The sequence below is a fragment of the Carassius gibelio genome, chromosome A3 (assembly GCF_023724105.1).
Source record: "Carassius gibelio isolate Cgi1373 ecotype wild population from Czech Republic chromosome A3, carGib1.2-hapl.c, whole genome shotgun sequence".
NCBI classification, from domain to species: domain Eukaryota; kingdom Metazoa; phylum Chordata; class Actinopteri; order Cypriniformes; family Cyprinidae; genus Carassius; species Carassius gibelio.
Window position 1 is genome coordinate 22,172,058 of NC_068373.1, and position 23,565 is coordinate 22,195,622.

The 23,565-nt window shown below is 36.1% G+C and overlaps 1 protein-coding gene across 1 annotated transcript in view; it reads right to left on the reverse strand.

Annotated features, from left to right (window-relative positions):
* The window catches only part of LOC127952156 (protein ELFN1-like), a 92,186-nt gene that overhangs the window by 24,712 nt on the left and 43,909 nt on the right, over nt 1-23,565 (reverse strand). The window contains exon 2 of the mRNA XM_052550519.1: nt 18,386-18,449. The gene's annotated coding sequence lies outside the window, so the exon portion shown is untranslated. The remainder of the gene's footprint in view (nt 1-18,385; nt 18,450-23,565) is intronic.

The window sequence follows — 23,565 nt, forward strand, 5'->3', positions numbered from 1 at the left end:
AAGAAATTTGGGGTGTTACCCCATACTTTTCTCTGCCCTACCTTTCTATTATTGTCATAAGTACAGTATATTATTTTTTGTCTCTTTGCATTTGTATTGATTTCTAATGTCATAGCCAGTTATATATAAATGTACTGTACTCTAAATTATGATATGTGGTGGTTGCCAAACCATTGGACATGCAGTAAATACGGGTAGTGCAATGTAAAGTGTTCATAGGAGTGGAACCTCGTAAAAACACAGAAATACTGGAAACAATCACATTAAATATGGCCCAAAAAAGCCTGAGACTGAATAGCCTACATAAGTAATTTCTCTTATGTAAACATGACACAGCAGAACACAACGTAAGGGCATTGTGCTGCTGCCATGGAAACCTCTTACTAAGCCTCATTATTACCAAGTGAACTCATAATGGGTTCTGGACATAACATCTGGTTATTTGGAGCAGAGCATATTGTAAGCATGCTCTTCACCCCCACAAAGATTAACCTCAAATCACCATCACAACAAATAACAGCATCAAACAGACTTTGTGTTCATGGAAAAACCTGAGAAAATGTCATCACAGGGTCGATGACTATAGAAATGCAGTTTGGAATTGCTGTTTGATGGGAATGAAACACTTTGACAGGAAAAACAAACAGACTTTTGAGAATAAATACAAGAAAACAATAGCTTCTTTCAAAAACCTAGTTAGCCGACCCATTGGTTACTACATTTACAAAAGATGGCTTCTGAATTTTAATTTCATGGAACATCAAAATGGACTGATTTGGAATGCCCTACTTAGGCAGCATCATGTCAAGTAAATGGGAGACTTGACTTGGAATTGATTTCATTACAAGCAAAATGTATGTATTTGGGTAAAACACTGAGGTAAAATTATTCTACATTATTAATACTTTAAAAATAAGTATATTTATAATTGGTATTTTCTTGTTTCCTCCATCTATTCATTTGTTTTGTCACAGAGCATATTGCAGTGCATTCTGGGATTGTATTGTATGGAAAATATAGATGCAAAGCTGCCCTAGAATCCAGCTAAAATGAGTTATCTTACACAGTTTTGGAATATAACAAATGCTTTATTTTCTTAGGCCACATACGCAATTAACAGAATGTTCCAGACCAAAGGAAAGCATTTAGAAAGGGCTGACAGTCACTAAATCTGATTGAATTAGGAAAGACCATTTCTTTTCTGCATTCTGTTTTCTTGTACTCTTGTGAAAAAGAATAAGAAAATAATTATATAAAAAAGTGTGCTCTTGAGAATCCTACACGTCCAACCCTATTAGCAAGTATTATATATTATATATTTAATGAAGTTGTCTTGATCCTCTGCAGAGGTTTTCCTGTACGATGTTTGTAAGTGAGCTGTGGGATGTTGTACAACCTCACATCCTTCTCCCCATCTGTCATGTCAATGTTTCAGGGCTATGAATTGAAGAGTTGAGGATGCATTAACATAAGAGCCCACAGGTAAACTACTTGATGACTTTTTATTTGTCACACTCACCTTTTTTCCCTCATGAAAACCTTCAGTCCTCAGATACAGTACATGAGCCATTTTTGGCAGCCTGGCTTCCATCATGAAGATGCATCCACATTTAAGCAATATCACGAGCAAGGGCACTTTTATACTAAGCCTTAATATTGCGCCATTTCGGGGTCATCAGATATTTAAAACAACGGCATAATTGCAAAACTGATATTTTTTACAGTGATTAAGAGATTTAACAGAGATTTAAACTTTAGTTGTGCATATTTTTGGCCAATTAAAATAGTTACAAAAGAAGTCAAAGCATCAAGCAACAATATCAAACAACCTCTATGTACTGCTCACATACTCTGGTATAGATGTTGCAAGCTCAGCCAATCAAATTCGAAGAATCCAAACAATCTTGCTTCATTTCATTTCCTATCATGTGGATAGTAAAAGGTAGCTAAACAAGAGCTTGAAAATGCCAGCACCTTGAGCACAATGTATGATCTATTTCACTTTAATTCAATAAATGAGCGAAAAGACCATTTCCCTGACTACAGAAAATATGAATAGCAAATGACAGCAGCGAGTGGAGGCATGAGACAAAAGTTTCAGGGAGGGGGGAGGATGTTGGATGGGAAAATGGAATCAATCACGCAGAGAATTCGGCGGCAGTGAGGACATTGGGCCTGTCAGAATATTCCAGCTCCTGCGTATGTGATCTATCCGCAGTGACGTAATGACTGTGGAGTGGAGACCGGAATGGGAAATTGGATGGATAGAAACATTGAGAGCTGTTCTGCCAGATGGCTGTTTTGGAAAAAGAGGATGCTGTAGAATATTTTTAATATTCTGTCATCACTCTTGTCAATCCATTCAAATTGTACATAGTAGTAATACGTGTTTTTTTTTTTTTTTTCTTGTTGTTGTATTCCAGCTCCTCCATTTGTGATCTATCCCCAGCGAAGTAGTGACTGTGGCATGGAGACTGGAATGGGAAATTGTATGGAGGTGGACTGAAACATTGAGAGCTGTACTGTCACTACAGTTCCACTGTTTTGGAAAATATGGTTGTTGTTGTTGTTGTTGTTTTGTTTTCTTGATTTTTGAAATGAAATGATTTTACATAGTATAATTCTGGAGGGTGGTGACTGAGAGGGAGATGAGATGGAAACTCAATAGGTATGGAACAGCATCAAGAAGATTGGCACAGATACATAGGGTTTGTTATGGCACTTCTTGTAAAGATAATTTCAGTATCACAGCAGTTACGATTGTGGACATGTTACTGAACCTTATTGTCCTCGAAGTGCTGAGCATAAGCATAAAGGGGAAAGTCTTGGCCTAATGGTTAGAGAGTTTGACTCCTAACCCTAGGGTTGTGGGTTCGAATCTCAGGCCGGCAATACCATGACTTAGGTGCCATTGAGCAAGGCATCGAACACCCGACTGCTCCCCGGGCGCTGCTGCATAAATGGCTGCCCACTGCTCCGGGTGTGTGTTCACAGTGTGTGTTTGTGTGTTCACTGCTCTGTGCGTGAGCACTTCGGATGGGTTAAATGCAGAGCACAAAATCTGAGTATGGGTCACCATACTTGGCTGAATGTCATGTCTCTCTCTCTTTATAACAGGAAGAAACAAGCAGTGACTAACACATTTTGATAACGGCTGTGCAAGAAACTTTTGAATTAGCATTTTTATTGCAATTGCTTATTGATGTTTTTTAAAATAAGACAGGGCATGAGGAGGGGAATGTCTTTAAAGCCTAGAGGAGCCTGATGAATATGGAATTTGCTGTGCTCATGCTCTTCATTAAGTTTTAAATGTTTTTTGAGATGTGGTGGCCACCATCTTCCATCTTTGGGAAATCATCTTTCAGCTCTTGGCAATTTCCATCAGTGGGTCCCTAACAGGGCACCTTGGCCAGCCCACCCCCTCCTCGTCTCCACCGCCCCGCAGCCACCCCCAGTTCCATCTTCCTGCAGAGGTGTGAGTCAGCCAGCCCTCCTCACAGACTGCAGCTGTTCCACTGCCTCCTCGCTTCCCCGAGAGATGTCGATCGCCATTCCTGGCCAGCTGAGCTCTTGCTATTACCTCCACAGGCACTTCGTCTACTCGCATAACTAACACGCTGCTCTCACTCTCACACACGCTCTCGCATTACCAAACACCTAATGAAAGAGGCACAGAGAATCGAAGATCTGTTCGAAATGCCTGGTTCCCAAGCCTTCACTAAACAGTTCAGCTGCATTAAGCCACCATTCACACTGACAGCCATGCAATCACTGGAGGCCATTGAGTCTCGCTGTTGGTTGTTGCTAGTAGGTGTTTATATTTGATTGCTGAATCTTAAATATTTCTTAGGATTTTTTAAATCATGCCCATTTAAAAACCTAAAGTTCTATATCCAGGATGTAGTCGAAATTGTAGTTGTTTAACACAGTTTATATATATTACTCAAAATTCTATCGCTGGAGATCATTGAGTCTTTTTGTTGTTGGCTGCTAGGTGTTTCTATTTAACTAAAGAAACTTAAATAGTTCAAGTTACAGATTTTCTGTGTGGTCTCAGATGTCTGGACCCCACTGTAGTGTATATTTTAATGACATCTTATAAGATTGCAAAATTGCACTAGTTTACCCAATTGCCACACAATATTCACTTAAAATTGACTCTTCTTTGTCATATGTGTTATGTCATTCAGCTATTACCTGACTGATGAATCTTAAAACACTTCTTGTGATTTTTATGCCATTGGCTTTTTAAAAGGCTAAAAAAAAAAACATTTATATTTGCAAGATCAAATGGAATTTACATTAAATTGCAGTCATTTTGCACCATTTTTAGATAATATTTACTCAAAATTCACAAAATCCCTAGAACATTATTTCACTGGAGGACAGTGGGTCTTTTTGCTGTTGGCTGTAGTAGGCATTTCTACTCGATTACTGAATCTTAAATAATTCTACTTCATGCAAGATTTTCTTCAAATGTCTGGACCACACTGTAGTTCATATATATATCAGTATTTAATGACAGTATATAAGATGTACATGCACTGGTTCTGTGTCCCACAATATTAAATGATAATAAAAAACACAGAGACAAACAAAAATCGAATAAATTTTGTCACATATTTTTTTTCTGCTGTATTAAACTCTATCACACCTACACAGAATTACCTCAGCTTCACGAAAGCTTTATTTTATTTTTTTGTAAGTGCAAATATAAAAAAATTGTGACTGAAGAACAGACAGCACTTCAAAATGTTTATTCTAAGTAGTTAGGATCGGGATAATTTTGTGTTAACTTCACATCAGTCACAGTAAACTAAATTCCTCATCTCATTTTATTGCTCAGCGAATACATTTCAAATCTTATGAGGGCAATTTATCTTAAGATCTTTATAAGAGATCAGTAAAACTTGTGTGACAGGCTCTTTTAAGTCTGCAAATAATTATTTTGGGTCTTCCTCAAAAGCACTAGTTTGTAAAACTCTTTTCTACAGAAACAGTAATTGGACTCAAAGATAATGAGGACTCCATAAAAGATGACAACATCTAATCAGTCTTGACTCTTCTTGCTTCCTTTAGATCCTTAGAACAGTTGCAGCAATCCTTCTAAGTCCTCAGTTAATTTCTCTAAATAAATGTTGGATTTAGTTGATTATTTTAGCCATAAATATCTCACCATCATTTGTAAGCAACTAGTATTACTTTTATGTCATTTCAAAACCTCTGGACTTTCATTCCCCTTATGTTTTTTGATGGAATTGTGGGATTTGATGGTTAGGTAACAGCACAACTAGTGATATATTTATATATTAGTTGTTTATGGATAGGCCTTTTGGGTTTTTCAATACCTGATTCCAATATGATATCTAGAGAACAGAACAACTGTTAAAATGCTGGTAATTCAATAATATAAAATGTTACTTATTTTATACAATAAAGATTTTATGGGAGCATCACGTCTTCTATTTATTCATTAATTTAAAGGAGCACCAAGTTAACCAGGACTGCTATTCAAATAAATAAATAAAGTAGGTGTATAAGACTCATGTAAAATAAAGTGTAAAATAAGTCAAAATCAGACATCACGAGATTAGACCTGTTTGTAGAATTAGAATCAGAAAAAAAAAAAAAAAAAAAAAAACTATTTTTAAATTAGTAGCTCTTTAAAAAGTATGATAATTCTGGCCTTGTTGATATATGGGCCTATCATTTTTATATAATATAATACAGATAAAGTAGTATCAGGACAGATACAGCAATGGTATTAAATGGTAGTGCTCTTTTATGACAAATGCATGAGACAAAGTCCTTTCAAGATATAAAGACAAGCTATGATGAAGTGCACACAAGATGAAAGAGCAGGCCTTTAATGCCACTAGATGGCACCTTCCACACTTTCGACAAAGTGTCCTTTTTCCTCACACCTCTATCTCATCTCATATCTGAGATCACTGTAGGCATTATATACACACTACTACTGCATCTCATGTGTGTGAGAGAGTAGTCAACGCCTGAGATGCCAAAATGCATTCCGTCTTCTAATCCATATCCACAGAACGCAGCCTGCGAATCCATTCAGTTAAAAATCTGTAGTGCCTTACAAACCCTTTCAAGAGCACATAAAAAAGTATGTTACATGAATCAATGGTATTTTTACAAAGCACGTTTCCTCAGAGTTTAACATGAGTTTTATGTGGATGCTAAGAGCTGGTTCGGTTATAAAGCAATTATGTTTCTAAGGGATTCTGCATGAATGCACTCCATCTTTTCAACTATTTAGACTTGCTGGGGCATGTTAAAGGGGAAAAAAAAAGAAAATGATGTCATCATTTATTTACCCTTATGTCATTCCAAACCCACTGGAATTTCATTCACCTTCAGAACACAAATGAAAATATTGTAAATATATATATTTTTTATATATATTTTTATGTCCATCCATTGAAAGCCTAAGTAGTAATAAGTACCGGTAACTATTTTCAAGCTGACATCATATCTGGAAGCTAAAACACAATAGCAATAAGATTATTATATAATATTTTCTCTTACAATACTTTTATTAACTTTTTAAACATAGGTTTTCAATGAATGGAACAAATATTAAACACACATATTAAACATTCATTTACAGTATGTTCCACAAAAGAAAGAAAGTTATACAGTGTCGGAAGAACATGAAAATGATTAAATTACAATTTTCATTCTGGAGGAAACAGACGATGAAGAAATGAATATTTTCATCTTTTACTTATGCTCATGTGATTCCAATCTTGTATGCATTTCTTTACACCGTGATATTTTACTGAACGTCTGTGTTCTTACAATCGACATACCTAAGAAAGTAATGGGTAATATAAGATAGCTACACATATTAATGTTGTGGTTAGGAGTAGGTAGTACTTAGTTATTACCCAGTTATTGTAACCACAGTAAGTACATGTGCATGTGAAACAGGAATGTAAAACAAAAAGAAAAAAAAGTTGAAATTGAATTAATTTTAAATTGTGAAAAAAGTCAGTCATACAGTGAAAATTAATGTGGTCCAAAAATAAATTGTCTTTCATTATTTGTACAAAACCAAAATATCCCCTTTTTTGATCTGCAGAAGAAAGAAAGTCAAACAGGTTTGGAGTGACATCAAGTTAAGCAAATGGCAGATTTTCCTTTCTTGAACGAACACTCCCTTTAAGGCCGCTTGCCCTTTGTAGTAACTTTTTTCTCAACTTGTTCTCTGAGTTTAAGATGGCAAGTTGAGTCAAGAACGTGTGCCAAAGAAGTTACCTGCCCCTTTAAGGATTACATAGGATTATGGTGTGAATAGTTTAAATCTGTCTACTCTGTCTCTTGGTGTTTGTACTCAATTCTCAGCATGCAAGTAATGGCCAACAGTACTAACTGTATACAGCCTTTTAAAATCACCAGTTAATACATGACATTGAATTAATTAATGCTGTAAGCCAAAGCAATGTCTTATTTACAGCTTTGTAGCTAAATTACTAATAAAAAGCAATGGCAGATGGTCATACATCCTTATTTAGAGGTGAGTGGCCTCAGGTTTAAACCATTGTTGTCTATGAGAAAGTAATACATTTGCTATATATGGAGTTTTAAAAAAATGTTTGTGTGTGTGTTATTATATATGACTATATAAAAAATAATAATTATTAAAATATTCATAATATTTAAATTCTATTTAAAATATTTACTTAAAGGGGGGGGGGGGGGGGGGGGTGACATGTTCGTTTTCACTCAATATCCTGTTAATCTTGAGTACCTATAGAGTAGTACTGCATCCTTCATAACTCCAAAAAGTCTTTAGTTTTATTATATTCATATGAGAAAGATAGTCTGTACCGTTTTTTCCCGGAAAAACACGACCGGCTGGAGGCGTGACTTGTGGGCGGAGCTAAAGAATCACGAGTGCCAGTAGGCTTTTGCGTTGAGAGCGTTTGGAAGCTGTGACATTACATGAGGAAAAAAACATCCAAAAAAAAAAAAAACATGGCTAACAGTCAGATTCAGCATATATTTATGATCCAGAATCAGATCCAGAGGCTGAAATTTAACAAGAGCAGCATCAGCAACAACGTTTCTGTGTGGTATGTAGGGGAGAGCAGGGGCGAAAGTACCATTTTTCAGAAAAATATCATTTTAAAAGATAATGTTGTAGACAGAGAGATATTTCTGCTTTGGCCAGTAACTCAGAAGTGTGGTCTAACAATACCAGGTGGTATTTTGTAGAAATGTAGAAAGACTTCAGTATAATTTCACTTTGAACATAAGTTGAACATTGTTACTTTCGACCCCATCGGTTGGGACGAAAGTAACACACAGGTGGGTCAAAAGTAACACAACAATATAAGCTAGATTTTTTGCTGTTACTCTTATTTTTCTTAAGTATACCTGATTGTGACCTTGTTAATATGTAACTGCAAACATATTTTGTCCTTTATCTTTGCAAAAAAAATATTAAATTACATCTTCATATTTTCATTTTAAATTTAAGTCTCATCAGATGTCTCAAAACCTGACTGTATTTTTTTTATTATCAATTTCAATGTATATATATATATATATATATATATATATATATATATATATATATATAAACTAATTCAACAGAATGTACAATATAAAAATGTAATTACATTAGCATAATAAAAAAAATAAATTGAAAATGTACATTAAAACATCTGGAAACACTGCAAATTCATAGGTGGAGGTGTAAAGGCTAAGATATGGCTAAAACCCAAATATAAATGAGATGTAGCAGCTGCCCAGAGAGAGATGTTCCTCTATGTCCAGAAACACCCTCTCAAAAACATCTGGATAAATCCAGACCTCTGTCTGTCTTTCTGACCCTCACTAAGACATATTCTTTTGGTATAATATGACATAAGCATTTGTAAGAAATGATGCAAGACACAGAAATTCACAGTATAGCTTGCACTGGAACAAAATAAATACTTTTTGTCACTGCAGTGGGACAAAAGTAACAACTGTTACTTTCGTCCCGACAGGAACTCCTGACATTTAAACTCGATTTAATTTTATACAGAAGAAATCTGAAAATGCAAACTTTAGGATGTGTTAAAGCACTAAATAACCTGTAGATTGATCATTACTGTGACACATGAAACAAGAAAAACAACATGACTAATTAAAAAAAAAATTACCGCTTCAATAATTTACTTTTTGTACTCGAAAACAGTTTTACGGACCTAACTTTCTCAGCTCCGTCAGGAATTGCATGCTGAATATGCTGTCATAGCTGGGAATGAAAATGCAGAAAGAGGCTCGGAGAAAATCGCTTTGTTACTTTCGTCCCACGTTACTTTCGACCCCGCTCTCCCCTACTGAAACTGTATATATTTGCTTAGTGGTTTTGGAAAATGACTAAGTTCCACTTTGTCGTCTTTTTTTTTTTTTTAAGCTGTACATGTGGAAAGTGCAGTTTGATGAACACGTCGCATGTTGTTTACTTGATGTGCTTACACGCCGATAGCTAAGTTAACAACACAGAGATATTTGAAGCAGTTTTACTCACCGCCTGCGGTTCCAACATACGATCGTGACCCTTTTTCGTTGGGACTGCATTATCCTTAAGAAATAAACCATGTGAAAATCCGGCGTCAAACTGGGCCTTGTTTGTAAAACAAGCATCTTCGAAATGCAGGGGAACAAACTCAGACACTTACACAACTCCGTTGATGCTCTGTAAAAATAAACTCCATCCACTGGTCCCTTAATGCTGTTTTTTCTTTGGTAATCTGTGCAGGGTTGTCTTGCCCCGGCAACCAAAAACACACTCCTTTTGTGACATTTCGCGACGCTCTCGCTCTGATCACTGAATGCCTGTGCTCTCTCAGTGCTCTACTATACGGGAGCATGCTCTCTTCCGGCAGACGTGCCCTCAGGACCCATATAAGGAAATTCCGCTCCATCTAACGTCACACAGAGCCATACTCGAAAAAAAACTTTCCGAAACTTGTGACAAACCAGAAGGAGTATTTTTGGAACAGAAATACTCCTTCAAACGTACAACTTAATTTTTGAAACTTTGTCCATGTTTAGCATGGGAATCCAACTCTTTAACTGTGTAAAAAACTCAGTATGCATGAAATAGCATTTTCATCACCCCCCCCCCCCCCCCCCCCCCTTTAATAATAAATATTACTGTTGCACAATGTCCATGTATACATGATACAAGTGAGTATTATATTATATATATATATATATATATAATTTTATTGTAAAATTGCAACACTAGTGGCGGTCTTAATTTATTCATATTCTAACCTTAAACTCTCAAGTTTCTCTTTTGGTGGAAAACAACAGGGAACCCTTAAAGCTTCTCTTTTGTTGACAACAGCTGGTTTTTAAGAGCTTCTCTTTACAAGTTTGAAAAGATGGTTGGCATATGTTGCATTCCCAAATGTATGTTAGAGGCAACCCAAACTCACAGCCCATGCAAAGATGAGTGTGTGTGGAGCATCACTTAATGTGAACTGAGCTGCTCTAAATAGAGGGTGCTGCACTTCACTCTGAAACACACAGCGTTTATATTTATTTCATTAAATTGTATGATTATGTTATTATTAATAAGCACTCTTATAATATCATATAACTCTCTCTGAAAGCAATGGCTGCAATCTGAGCTTATTAGTTTCCTTTCTGAAAGCCCTCCATTCCAATGAAATCACAATATAAAAACAGCCAAATATACCTCTGAAAAACAAGATGTAATATTAATGCTTATTTACAAATCTCGCTTGACTGAAATTATTCAAATTCATGACCCTTTGCACTTAAGGCAAGAAATATTCCTCGGAGCCACATCAGCTCATGCTCAGGTAGGGGGCTGATCCCCGCTAAAACTGCAATCCTACCACTGCCCTGTTTCACTCAATCACTTCACTGGCCAAGAAGTCACAGAGCATCTGAAAGTCACACTGAGATGAATCTTTCTGTGTAAGTCATGATTTTGTCTGGAATGAAAAGGGAAAAGTTCTTGAACAGATTACACAATCTTTTCCACTTTATTTTTTTTTACCACAGAATTCTGTGGAACATTTAAATATACACCTGCAAGCATTACTAAGCATTACTAATCAAACATCAAAAACTTGGAAATGACGTTAAATTCTTAGCTTTTATTTTGTATTATTTTTATTATTATTATTATTATTATTATTATTATTATTATTATTATTATTATTATTATTATTATTATTATTATTATTATTATTATTATTATGTATTCAGCAGGCACAGATTCCGTACAGGACTTGAGCTCCCCATGTGCTTATCAGCATCGGCAGTGAGAGAAGTCACACTCGCTGTAATGAACATGTGACAGCTGCCTCTCAGCCTCAACTCCATTTATTTTCTTCATCATTACCTCTCTCAGCTCGAGTGAGACTTGATTAACAAGCAAGCTCTACTCTAATCATTAATAGAGCAGTAGAAGAAGCAGCCATTTGACTCTTACATACAGATGATCACCATCTCATAGGACCTTTATTTATCCTGCCAGGCAAACTAATATATAGCTCTCATAAATATAGCTCTCACAAATCACGGTGCATGCTGGCCATTAATGCTGAATTTATTTTAATTTTTTTTTGTATACTGCTGTGTAGTTGTAATTGTACTGCTGTAATTGTACAGTGATGCTCGTAATTGTATATAAAAAATGTACTGTATTTATGTAAAATAGTGTATTTTTTTTTCTATTGCTCTGATTAAGCTGGGCTGAGTTTCCCAAAAGTTTCATAAGCCTAAGTTTGTAAAAAATGATCGTACGACTGACCTTAATATTACAGTCAGTTTCCCAAAAGCATCGTAACTTAAGTAGCCCTTGAAAGTCATCGTAGATCTACAGGTAATTAATCATAAAGCCCTAAGTGTTTCTTAAGAAGACAGATTTATGTGGTCACCTGCAGGACAATCGGCAGATTATACCTTTAACTTGATTCAAGTGCAATGTGATCATAATATAAGAATTCGATTGTGCTTTATTGTACACTTTATGACTCGTTTTATTTATTTTTACATCAATTTATAAATGAAATAATAAAATATGCTTCAAAGACGGGGCTATGTCAAGGACTTGCTGAAGTGCACGAAAACCAGCAATGTATTAGACCCGGAAATAATCTCTCTCTCTCTCTCTCTGTCCTGTATATAAAGTATATTATATATTATTATGTAAAGTATAATATTATACACTATAATATAATATAATATTGTATTATAGTTATTCCAAGTTTTCTGGAATGCAGCAATAGGTTAACAATTGTACTACAATTAAGAGCCATTCTGTAAGGTGGCATTTCAGCACAAGCGGATAGCGACTCCTTAGTAGAACTTAAAGCACCGTTATGTGTGATTGATTTACATACATTGTTGAGAAATGCATGAGAAACAATAACTAACGATCGTAAAATTACTCGCAGAAAACATTCTTAAGTGCTAAGATCAATCGTTATCGGGAAACCCGGCCCTAGTTGACATAACAGATTTGTACAGTACATAATATTTTACATGACAAATTAACTGAATTTACACAAATCATTTAATAAACTGATCTCATTAGTATTTATTAGTATCATAAATGTACCTGTTACATAGCTACTTGTATAAAAATCATTAAATGACTTTTCACTCAGTTTAACATGTTTAAGTTTAGTCTCGAGTAATTGAATCCTTCAAAATAACTTGAATAAAATTACAGATAACAGAAAGAGACTCTTATAATGTCAAAAATTTGGTAAATGCATTAGATAAATGTGATCGCTTTGACAGAATTAATGAATGTAATTAATTCAATACAATAAAATCAGTCAATATTCTATGAACATAAAATGTTTTGTAACCATTTTTAGATGCTGTAAATTTTTTCAATTACAGTTTGTATGTGCATGTGGAAATGCACATTATGTATAAATACAATTATTAAATGAGTCATGTTGAATCATCCTGTTATGGTAGTCAAAGTTACCCTTGGTTCTGAATACTGTATGTTTCCTCCTCAATGACTCTCTGTAGCCTTTAAAGCCACTTGTGTATGAGTCCCCAGTTTGTAACTTAACAAGTAAATGCTTGCAATACTGAAACTCTGCAAAGGGTATTTAAAGTATAAGCACAACTGTAGGCAGTATGTTATCATCAGCATGGAGCACAGTTCATGGGGCCGTCTGCTTAGCCATATCTTGCCTCCAGCTTGTCCGTCAGTGCACTGTTCATTTGGACCATTTAAAAATGGCTGTTGCTGGGGAACCGGCCCACGTGAGATCTCTGGGCTCCACAATGGATGATTTCCCTTTATGCAAAGTGTGTTATTAATTCCTGAATGCAATGTATCAACTACAAATTATGGGCATTTTAGGAAGGCCTTTGTTAAGCCAAAAAAAAAAAAAAGTTTTAAAGGCTGATCTCAGATCTACTACAGTAATCCATTCAAATAAGTCTGAGGATCAAGTCATTAGACACTCAACAGTAAAGCATGATGGAATCACACGTGTTTAGCAGCTACATTAGGGCTGTATTTCCCACACAGGTAGAAATACAAGAAAACAATTATTAGAAATCCTTTTAGATATGTCTAGACACACAGTATGTGCACTTCTTTGTCTGTCTTGATGAAAATGTTTTGTTGCTCGCATGTTTGGTTATTTTTGACTTTTGATTTGAAATTGCATGTGAACTTATGAGCTATCACGTCCGCCGCCAGTTTTGGAGATGCAGTTGGCTTTTATTAATCCTCTCTGTTTTCAGCTTGCATTGCAGTGAGTTTTCTAAATGTAAGTCATTAGAGATGAACACTTGCTTTAAGCTGATACAGCACGTTGTACCTCTTTTTTTCATGCCCCATATATATGAAATTATTGTATGGCAGAGCTAATGGCCATGGCTGTGGGAGGGATGCCTCTTCTCAGCTGGAAATAAAAATGATGACATTTGGGTAATGCGACTGACGGATTCGTTGAGAAGAATAACATTAGCGGCGCAGCAGAAGTATATTTACAGTACATATTCCGGAGGAGATGTTAGGCGTCAGAGGTTTTAAAAAGTTGCACAACACACAAACAGTGATGAACTCTATATGTTCCATGTAGCTCCACACCAAAAACAGTTTTGCGTGCAGTCTGGAGTTTCGCCTACTCAGTGAGAAAGTGAGAGTGAGCGAGGGCCCAAGAGGCAAAGGAGAATACTGATGAATACTGGGGTTCACTTTACTTGGGAGAAATGCATCTAGAGACTTAAAAAGCTTCAGAGGAGATGTCTATAAAAGCAATAAGCCACAAGAGGCCATGTGTTAGAATGATTTTACCACAGGGTGTTTTTGGGTATGATGTGAAGCCCCTTAGCAGTGGTAAAAATCACTGCAGCACATGGCTTTGAGTGGATTATTGCAGCAACAGCAGTATGAAAACAGCCATCAATGCTCACTATGTGCTTAAATAATCAACAAAATCAAATGATGTATCCCCCAAGCAATATAGTTCATTAGAATAATTGCAAGGCGTGGGCGGTTACCAAGCAATGTAGTAACTCATCATTGTGTGCATTAATTTGAGTCACTCTTTCTACAGGTTATGGAGGTGTCTTTAAAAGTAAGTGATTTGAATAATTAATTTAACCGATTCGGTCAAAAACACTGATTCGTTTAGGAAAGAAGCAATCATTTAATTATTAATTCAACTAATTTGTTAAAAACAAAAAAAAAAAACATAACAAATGACTGACTTTTAAGTGATTTACTGAATTAATAATTTAACTGATACCATAACACTATTACTGTGGTTTGCTTAGTGTTGCAGCTGCAACTTCTTGATTATTGCGCTGTTTTATATCACACAATCATGGTGCCTCCTTCTTACTAAAACCTGAAAATGCTTTTTAAATGTTTTAATGTTTCTGCTGTAGTTCTAACATGACAGACATAGAGACAGTTTATATACAGAGATAAAAACATTATGTATCACCGTATCCATGAAGGAGAAGGAGGCAGCCCAGTCTATGAGACATCAGTGCAGCAGCACACACATCGTTCAGGAGGTTGATGGTCTTTGGGAGAGCTAATGTGTCTCAGTGCCAGATAATATTGTTCAATTTACATTGTTTATGGGTCTAGAATTCATAAATTATTGAATACTTGACAAAATCATTCATTTTCACCACTAGACAATATTATGTATATCTGGAATCAACCTGGGGCTCTATAAATAGGATTCCAGGCAGACAGGACATGTTGAATATCTCCCTAAGACATTCCCCTCACAAATGCCTTGCATTATAAGGGAAAACTGTCAGTCAAATCAAGCTGTCTGACTTAATAATGCAACCTCTGAAGGCTTTTTCCCATCAGACAGTCTGGTCCTCTGGGTTCTGATGTATCCCACAATGCCTCACACAAAAAGCTGTCAACTACAAAGCAAGGTTTCAAATCTGTTCACCGATGAAATACTCCTTCATCGTTTAATTTGGACTGATTATTACTTTGGAGTGTTTTTTTTTTTTTTTTTTTTTTTTTTGCTAATACACTAAATAACTTGAATTGTTGGCCTTCTGGTAAGTTTGCTCATTTACTGTACATGTACTCAGCACTTGGTAGGGCCTCCTTTTGCTTTATTACTGCCTCAGTACAGCATGGCATGGAGGTGATCAGTTTGTGGCACGGCTGAGGTGGTCTGGAAGCCCAGGTTTCTTTGACAGTGGCCTTCAGCTCATCCGCATTTTTTTTTTTTTTTTTTCATTTTCCTCTTGACGATAGCCCATAGATTCTCAGTGGGATTCAGGTCTGGTGAGTTTGCTGGTCAGTCAAGCACACCAACACCGTGGTCATTTAACCAACTTTTGGTGCTTTTGGTGGGCATGTGCCAAATCCTGCTGGAAAATGAAATCAGCATCTTCAAAAATCTGCAGAAGGAAGCATGAAGTGCTCCAAGATTTCTTGGTAAATGGGTGTAGTGACTTTGGTTTTCAAAAAACAAAATGGACCAACACCAGCAGATGACATTGCACCCCAAATCATCACAGGCTGTGGAAACCTAACACTGGACTTCAAGCAACTTGGACTATGAGCTTCTCCACCCTTCCTCCAGACTCCAGGACCTTGGTTTCCAAATGAAATACAAAACTTGCTCTCATCTGAAAAGAGGACTTTGGACCAATGGCAACAGTCCAGTTCTTCTTCTCCTTAGCCCAGGTAAGTTGCCTCTGACATTGTCTGTGGTACAGGAGTGACTTAAAAAGAGGAATACGACAACTGTAGCCAAATTCCTTGACACGTCTGTGTGTGGTGGCTCTTGATGCCTCAGTCCATTCCTTGTGAAGTTCACTAAAACTCTTGAATCCAGTTTGCTTGACCATCCTCATAAGTCTGCGGTTCTCTTAGTTGGTTGTGCATCTTTTTTTTTTTCAACACTTTTTCATTCCACTCAACTTTCTGTTAACATGCTTGGATACAGCACTCTGTGAACAGCCAGCTTATTGGCAATTCATTTTTGTGACTAACACTCCTTGTGAAGGGTGTCAATGATTGTCAGAGACCATTTTGAAGGCTCAGGAAACATTTTCAGGTGTTTTGTGTTGATTAGCTGATTGGCATGTCATCATATTATAATTTGCCAAAATAGTGAATTGGTGGGGTTTTGTTAAATCTGAGACAAAGACATCACAATTAAAAGAACAAAAGACTTAGACTACTTAAGTCTGTGTTGAATTTATTTAATACATGAGTTTCACACTTTGAAATGAATTACTGAAATAAATTAACTTTTCCTCGACTTTCTAATTTATTGAGAAGCACCTATATATATATATATATATATATATATATATATATATATATATATATATATATATATATATATATATATATTCCTTTTTTTAAGAAACAGAATAAGTCTGAATTACTTTTTGTGGTAGATAGCATTACACCACAAATGCTGTTGACTGAGCTTGATGTGTACTGAACCTGGAATATTCTTTCAATTATTATGCATTGCTCTTATTCATTTACATGTTTAATGTATTGTTCTGCAGCCCTACAAAGGATAAGCAGTATTGAGAATGGAAGGCTGCTAATGAATTGTTGCATATTTGGAGGATTGTCCACGCTCAGTTCTCTCCCCGTGAAGATAAGCAGAGTAATGCAGCATCTAATCTCTTTGGCATTGCCCCACTGACAGTCTGGGTTGCATCAGCCAGTGTGAACTAGAATGAATGCACCAAGACTCAATGGACAGATTTATGCAAGAAGTCAACACACGTGGCTGCTGCTGTCAGTGAATAGCCTTGGAGGCAAAACGGTGCAAGTGCATGATGTCTGGAGGAATATTCATAAGAACTAAGCAAATTAAACTGCCTGAGCTATTCACTATGTTCAAATATTAAAGCTCTTTTATATTTGCCACTTAATGTGATTTATAAGGACACATCAAAGGATCGGCTCATTCTTACTAAATTAAGTTGTCATAATGGTTTCTGTAGACATCCATGTCATTGATCTCTAGACGAGGACAGAGGCTGTCAGCTGTAGATCCAGCCTGTGATGATAATTAAAGTGTATCTGACAAAGATGATTAAAACATGAATGAAAATAAATATGAGACTTTAAGCATCCTCTATGTGGCTTTGGAATACTATCATGGCACACGTTTATATTTAACTAATTAGATATTTAATTAATTAGTGACCCCTGCCCCATTTGTACATTTTGTAATAATCCATTTTCTTACCATCAACTGAGCAACTGGACCATGAAGTACCACCAAAAAGTAAAGCAATCAACAAAACAAAACAGAACTGAACTTATTTGAACAAACCTTGGAGTTAATGGTCCTAGACGAAGAAAAATATGATATGTACCAATGGCCATGTATGCATAGGCAAACAATAAAAAAAAATAGTCCAAGAACACATCCTGTATGAACAACCCCTGTACCTTGGAATAAGCAACATGCTTGGTTGCAGCATGATTGCTGTGGATATTAGGTACAGAAATAAAACAAATAGCAATCTTACTCCAAAGCTACTTTTTGTAATGTCTATTCAGTGCTGTACTCATCTGCTACAATAATAGTGTCTTTGAATCAACATTATGTAACTGATTTAATTTTATTAGCTGACAGAACTAGAACTGAAGGAGAATCAAACTAAATCATCTGTTATCACACTTCAAACATGAGTATATGTTCATTTAATGTCTGAAAGCTTTGACAGAAATCAGAGCGATAACTGAATGTTAAGTCTTTAAGGCTCACAGTAGCACTTTAAAAAGGGGCGGATTCAATCAGAGAGGAGGAAACATGGGCTTTAGAGCAACCTCTCACCGTGCCACTATTCAGGTCATGGATGCATTCCAAAGAGGACTTACCCCGGTTAAACTTTCTAGTGATCACATGCATGTCTGAGATCCACCATCAGTAGCTCGCCTGTCCCTGTAGGAGAAAAGGAGAAAACTAATTAGAGGCGCATTTTCACATTCACATACATACAGTGACATCGCTATGCACATTAGAATGTCTAAGAGCAATGACTTTGCCTTAGACATCAAAAAAAAAAAAAAAAAGCAAAAAGTGAGATGGACATTCATTATGCAAAGCATTTAGTAACCTTTTTAAACTGACAAAAAATAAATTAATAATAATAATCAAGTAGCCACGAAAATCCTAGGCTATTAGCGTTATATCTCCTGACTTGACTAAAAGAAGCATATGACACAAATAATATTACATAGCAGCTTTTCAGTGCTTTGACTTTTTATGATAAGTGGTTTATCCAAAGATAATTCCTCTATTTATATCTTGTAATACTTTATGCCTTTAGAAATTAATATTCACTTCTCAAAAGATGCAATGATATGCTATGCAAATAAGATGACACTAATGAGTTAGCAATTATTAACACTCCATTAATTCAGTATGCCTTTTTCTGTGAGCTCCTTGCACATCCATCCAGAGTGCTAAGGCATGTTCGGCCCAGCAATGTAAAAATTCTAACAAAAAGACGAATAGCTACGAACACAGAAAAAAAAGACTACAGTTTGAGTTTTTAGATTTCAACAGGAATTATATTAGAACAGAATGAGAAAGTTGCCTGAGCACAAATACAATTTAGGTACAGCTTCAAGATAAGCAAGAGACAGCATGCTAATTGTCACCTTGGAATTATAAGGTTCGTGATTGTGAATGTTGATGCTTAGCGTAAATAATTTTCATGTGAGCGCTGCTGTCTTAGGCCCTCCAATTTTTCTATTAGCTACCAGCATTTATTGTTGTTACACAGCATAGTCACTTATAAAAATCAACATTATAATCACTTACTGTAAATACCTAAATACTATAATTTCAGAGTTCCTGACTCTTCCACCTATGATTAGCTTTCGTTTGCTAATATCAAGCATTCTAGAATACACACAGTTAAGCTAAAAAAAATAAATACAATTTCACATGGAAAAAGTTTCAAGTGAAAATATCAAGCACTGCAACTGTCAGTAAAGCAGGGGATTGTTGATGCGGTATAATTAGCTGGTCAGGGTATCATTTGCATACCCCTGAAAGAGGTCTCAGGCAGCTGTCATACAGCAAAAGCCTGTGAAACCTCAAAAGCAGCGGAACCCAGAGCTCCGCAGAGACAAGGTTCATGGATTCGGGTGCTATTCTTTTAGTTACTTGTCATAATGACTCCATTTAGCTGGTCAATGACCCATTTAATGGCACAGAGCAGGCTTTGGAAACACTGCGTCCTTGGCAGGGCAGATTTTGCAGCTGCCCTGGCGTATGCTACCTTTAACCCAAACTGTGGCCCCTCTCAACAACACCAGCATCCCTGCAATTTTCTAGATGTGGGAACTAAGAGGAGTTCCAAATGTGACTTCAAAACTTGTAACATGACAACAGCCATATGCACAAACTGCATGAAATAAAATATCATTAGTGTAGTTTAATTAATGACGCATAGATCACAGAGAGCTTTTATACAAATAAATAAACAAAACGAAATTCAGAAACAAAAGGATTTTATACATCACGTCACAGGACAATATTTTCTTCATGGCCATCTTGAACACACACCTTATGTGCATAGCTGGGTATGGACTGCAGGCAAAAATAGACTAAATCTGTTATTTTATTTTTTTGTTACTGATTTATTTACATTTATGAATTTAGCAGAAACTTTTATGCAAAGTGACTTACAGTGTATTTTAATATCTATTTTTATCAGTATTTTGTTTTGTTTTTTCATAACCGTGTGAACAGCACAAACCACTTGAAATCTTTAATTTTTTTATTTGGGCCACCTAAAGGACGTTTATCATTTATCAGGCCCCCTGATAAAAAAAAAGGATTCCAAATATTTTGCTGGATATTTTATTATAATTATTAATAATGTTATTATTTAATAATGTCATGGATATAAGGATATCAGTATTTTTTATTTTTTTTTACCTGTAATATAATCGTTCAAAAACTGAATCCGGAATAAAGATCATCTTCATTGCTGACAATGACAGAAGCTATCTTCCCCACAGTAGAAGGCTTCGGCCTAGTCCCAAGCTAAAATATAAGCCCTAGCTGGTTAAACTGAAAGATACTTGCACTGATTGATCTTAAAATATGTCATTACCCTTCTTTTTTTGTCAAGATGCACACCAATATTGTTTTTTTTTCTAAGGCATGTTTATAAAAATTACTTATACGTCCTAATTTAACTATGGCCTAATCCTGATTTAGTGTAAACCCTGTCTGTAACCTCATCTAGAACTCTTGCTGTTTTCTGTCTTATAAAGCTTCAGTGTGAGAAACCACAGGGAACTATTCAGTCCGTGACTGTCTTAATAAATCAAAGTGTTCCAATTCTTAACAGCTGAAAGAAAACACAAGAGATGATTGCTGAAATATTGTCAAAAATGTTTTTCTTCAAGTAGATATTTAAAATTAAACATTAAATAAAATTAAGTACTTAGACTTGCAGTGTGAACATAGCCGTTGTGACAAAACCCTGACCTATATGTGATGTAAGACAGGAAAGCCACAGGTGTGCCGGTGCTCACAGACGATCAGACCCCAGTCCTGAGGAGCATATCACCGGCACGCTAACCACGAGCTCCTCAGCGGCTTATGGATCCTACTGCCACTCAGCTCTGATTGATAGCCTCTGCTCAGCTGCTGACAAGTGAAGGAAGCTACACATGGGTACTGTATGTGGGCAAAAATAGCCCCGCCATGGTCCACTTTGGCTTTGCCGCAGCTGCTTCAGATAAAAAACAACAACACGGTCATTACACGTCTTGCAAAAGAACCTGGGTCTTTTGAACTGCAAAATGGGAGCACCCTCGGGTTAAATATTTGAACCGATGGCCATCATTAGAAGAGTAAGGATGTTTTTACTGCAGACAACAGCCATTGATTTCATTAATCGATACTGGTAATAGAAATGCTCATTAATGGCATGTTATCCAATAGGCAAACTCCACAACAACTCCCATCCCACAAAATGATTTATGTTTCTTAACATTTATGACATGTATAGCATGTATTACGGATGCCAACTGTAATAAAGCAAATAAACCTCTTAAAGGGATTTTCCCTGGTGAATAAGTATTACTCACAGACTTTTGGATGATTTCAATACAATCTCATTATCATCTGCATCCTGTTGCTCCTGACATTTGGAACTGTTCTTATGGTATGGAACTCCCTGGGCAGATGCTAAATTATATGTTTTATGTTAAGAAACTGCACTGGTCTAATGCCCTCTTTAGCACTTGCTCTCTGCAGCAGAGCAGTCTTGGATAAAATGATACTTTTTTCCTCTATTCATCCTCACAGGTACAAACAGGGCCTTGTTCCAAGGTAAAAAGAGCATAGGAGAACTGAAAAGAAGACTGAAGCAGTGTAGGAATGAAATGAGAGAGAAAAAATATGAAGGACATATTTGTTTGGAGTGAACTGACAAGGCCTTTTCATTGGCAGTGTGTCAGTCTATTTGTTCCCAAAAGGAGTTAGGCAAATCCAAATAACAGAGAGTAGAACTATACTGTCAGCTGGGCTTTATTGACTTCACTGCTCATTCTAGTGATGCTGAACTATGCATGTGGTTATTATGAAATAAACAGAACGTCTGTTTGCATACACCAAAACAACTGAATAAAGTGTAAAGATATTAATTATCTTGCTCTCAGTACAAATTAGTAAGAACAAGCAAAATAATGTTTTCCTGTACAGAAAAAGGGGAAAAAAACATCTACATGTACAGGGAAGTAGAAATGTGGTTAATTTGATTGTTTTAATGAAGATCATTTTAGCATTATGATCATGTACAGAACTCTTTCTTTGCATATTCACCTTAGAAATGGCCATGTCCACTCTTATATTAAAAATAAGGTACAGAGTAGTTAGTACTTTTTTTTTTTTTTTTTTGCTTTTCTAACAATTAGCTTTTCTGCACTGTAATGGATTTGTTTTTCTTAATTAAAACTCTAAGCTATTTACAAGGGAATTGAAATATAATAAAATTATTCTAACTAATATCAATATTGTATTTCCATGTACAGTAGCTATTTCTTTGGTAAGTACTTCTGTAACAAGAGGGTTAAAATGTGCATTCAGTCAGTTGTTGTTGTGAAATGAACCCCTCAGAATTAAACCCCTAGAATTATTCCTCATTCCATCACCACTCAAATTTGTCAAATATAAATATTTAATTTGATATACCTTTTAACAAAAAAAAAAAAGAAGAAATGAAATAGAGTACAAGTAAAAAAAGAACCTGCAACAATATTAGCTTAATAAGGGTGAAAAGAGATTGAATCTTCTGCCACGAGGGCCAAGAGCAGAGAGAATAATCAGAGAAGGGTTGCGACTTTGAAGCCGCACAGCATGTGCAAGTGTCAGAAGATGATGGGGGTTTGAACGAAAGCATGCCGTTGGTGAGGACTGATAGGGCTTCTTCTAGTGACTGCCCCTAATGCTGATTTTCAGGTTATTTTAAGATGGAAAAGTCACGCAGCTCATCTCTTGAGCATTTCTGAGAATCCCTTTAATGCTCTGGGGTGGGACGCACTGATGCACGAGTCCACGTTTGAATAGGGCTTCTGCTGAAGATCTGAAGAGAGAATGCCACTATAAGAGAGGCTGAAAGAAGCAATTTTTATATGACAGTGATCGAGTAACATAGGAAATATTTTGACCACATAATAAATGTGAATTTAATTGGAAAGAAAAAAGGCATTGTGATATTGTGTTGTCAGTCAGAGAGATATCAATCCCACACGCATGGGAACACGTGCACAAAAACCATCAAGAGAATTATAATAAAAGACAGTCTGACTACATTGCACACTTCCTCATGTTGTTGACTGGCAGCAGTAGGAGACAGAGAAGAAGAAAAAAACTGAGGAGACCCCCGTGAACGTGATTTCACATCTGAGTGACTCTGTCTCTGTTAGGCCTGGAGGAAGAAAAGCAAAAGCCACACTGTTCGTTTCCCCCTAGTGAGATGAGGAGAGAGAAAATCTTGAACCATCCGACCTCCAAATACCCAGAAAACACT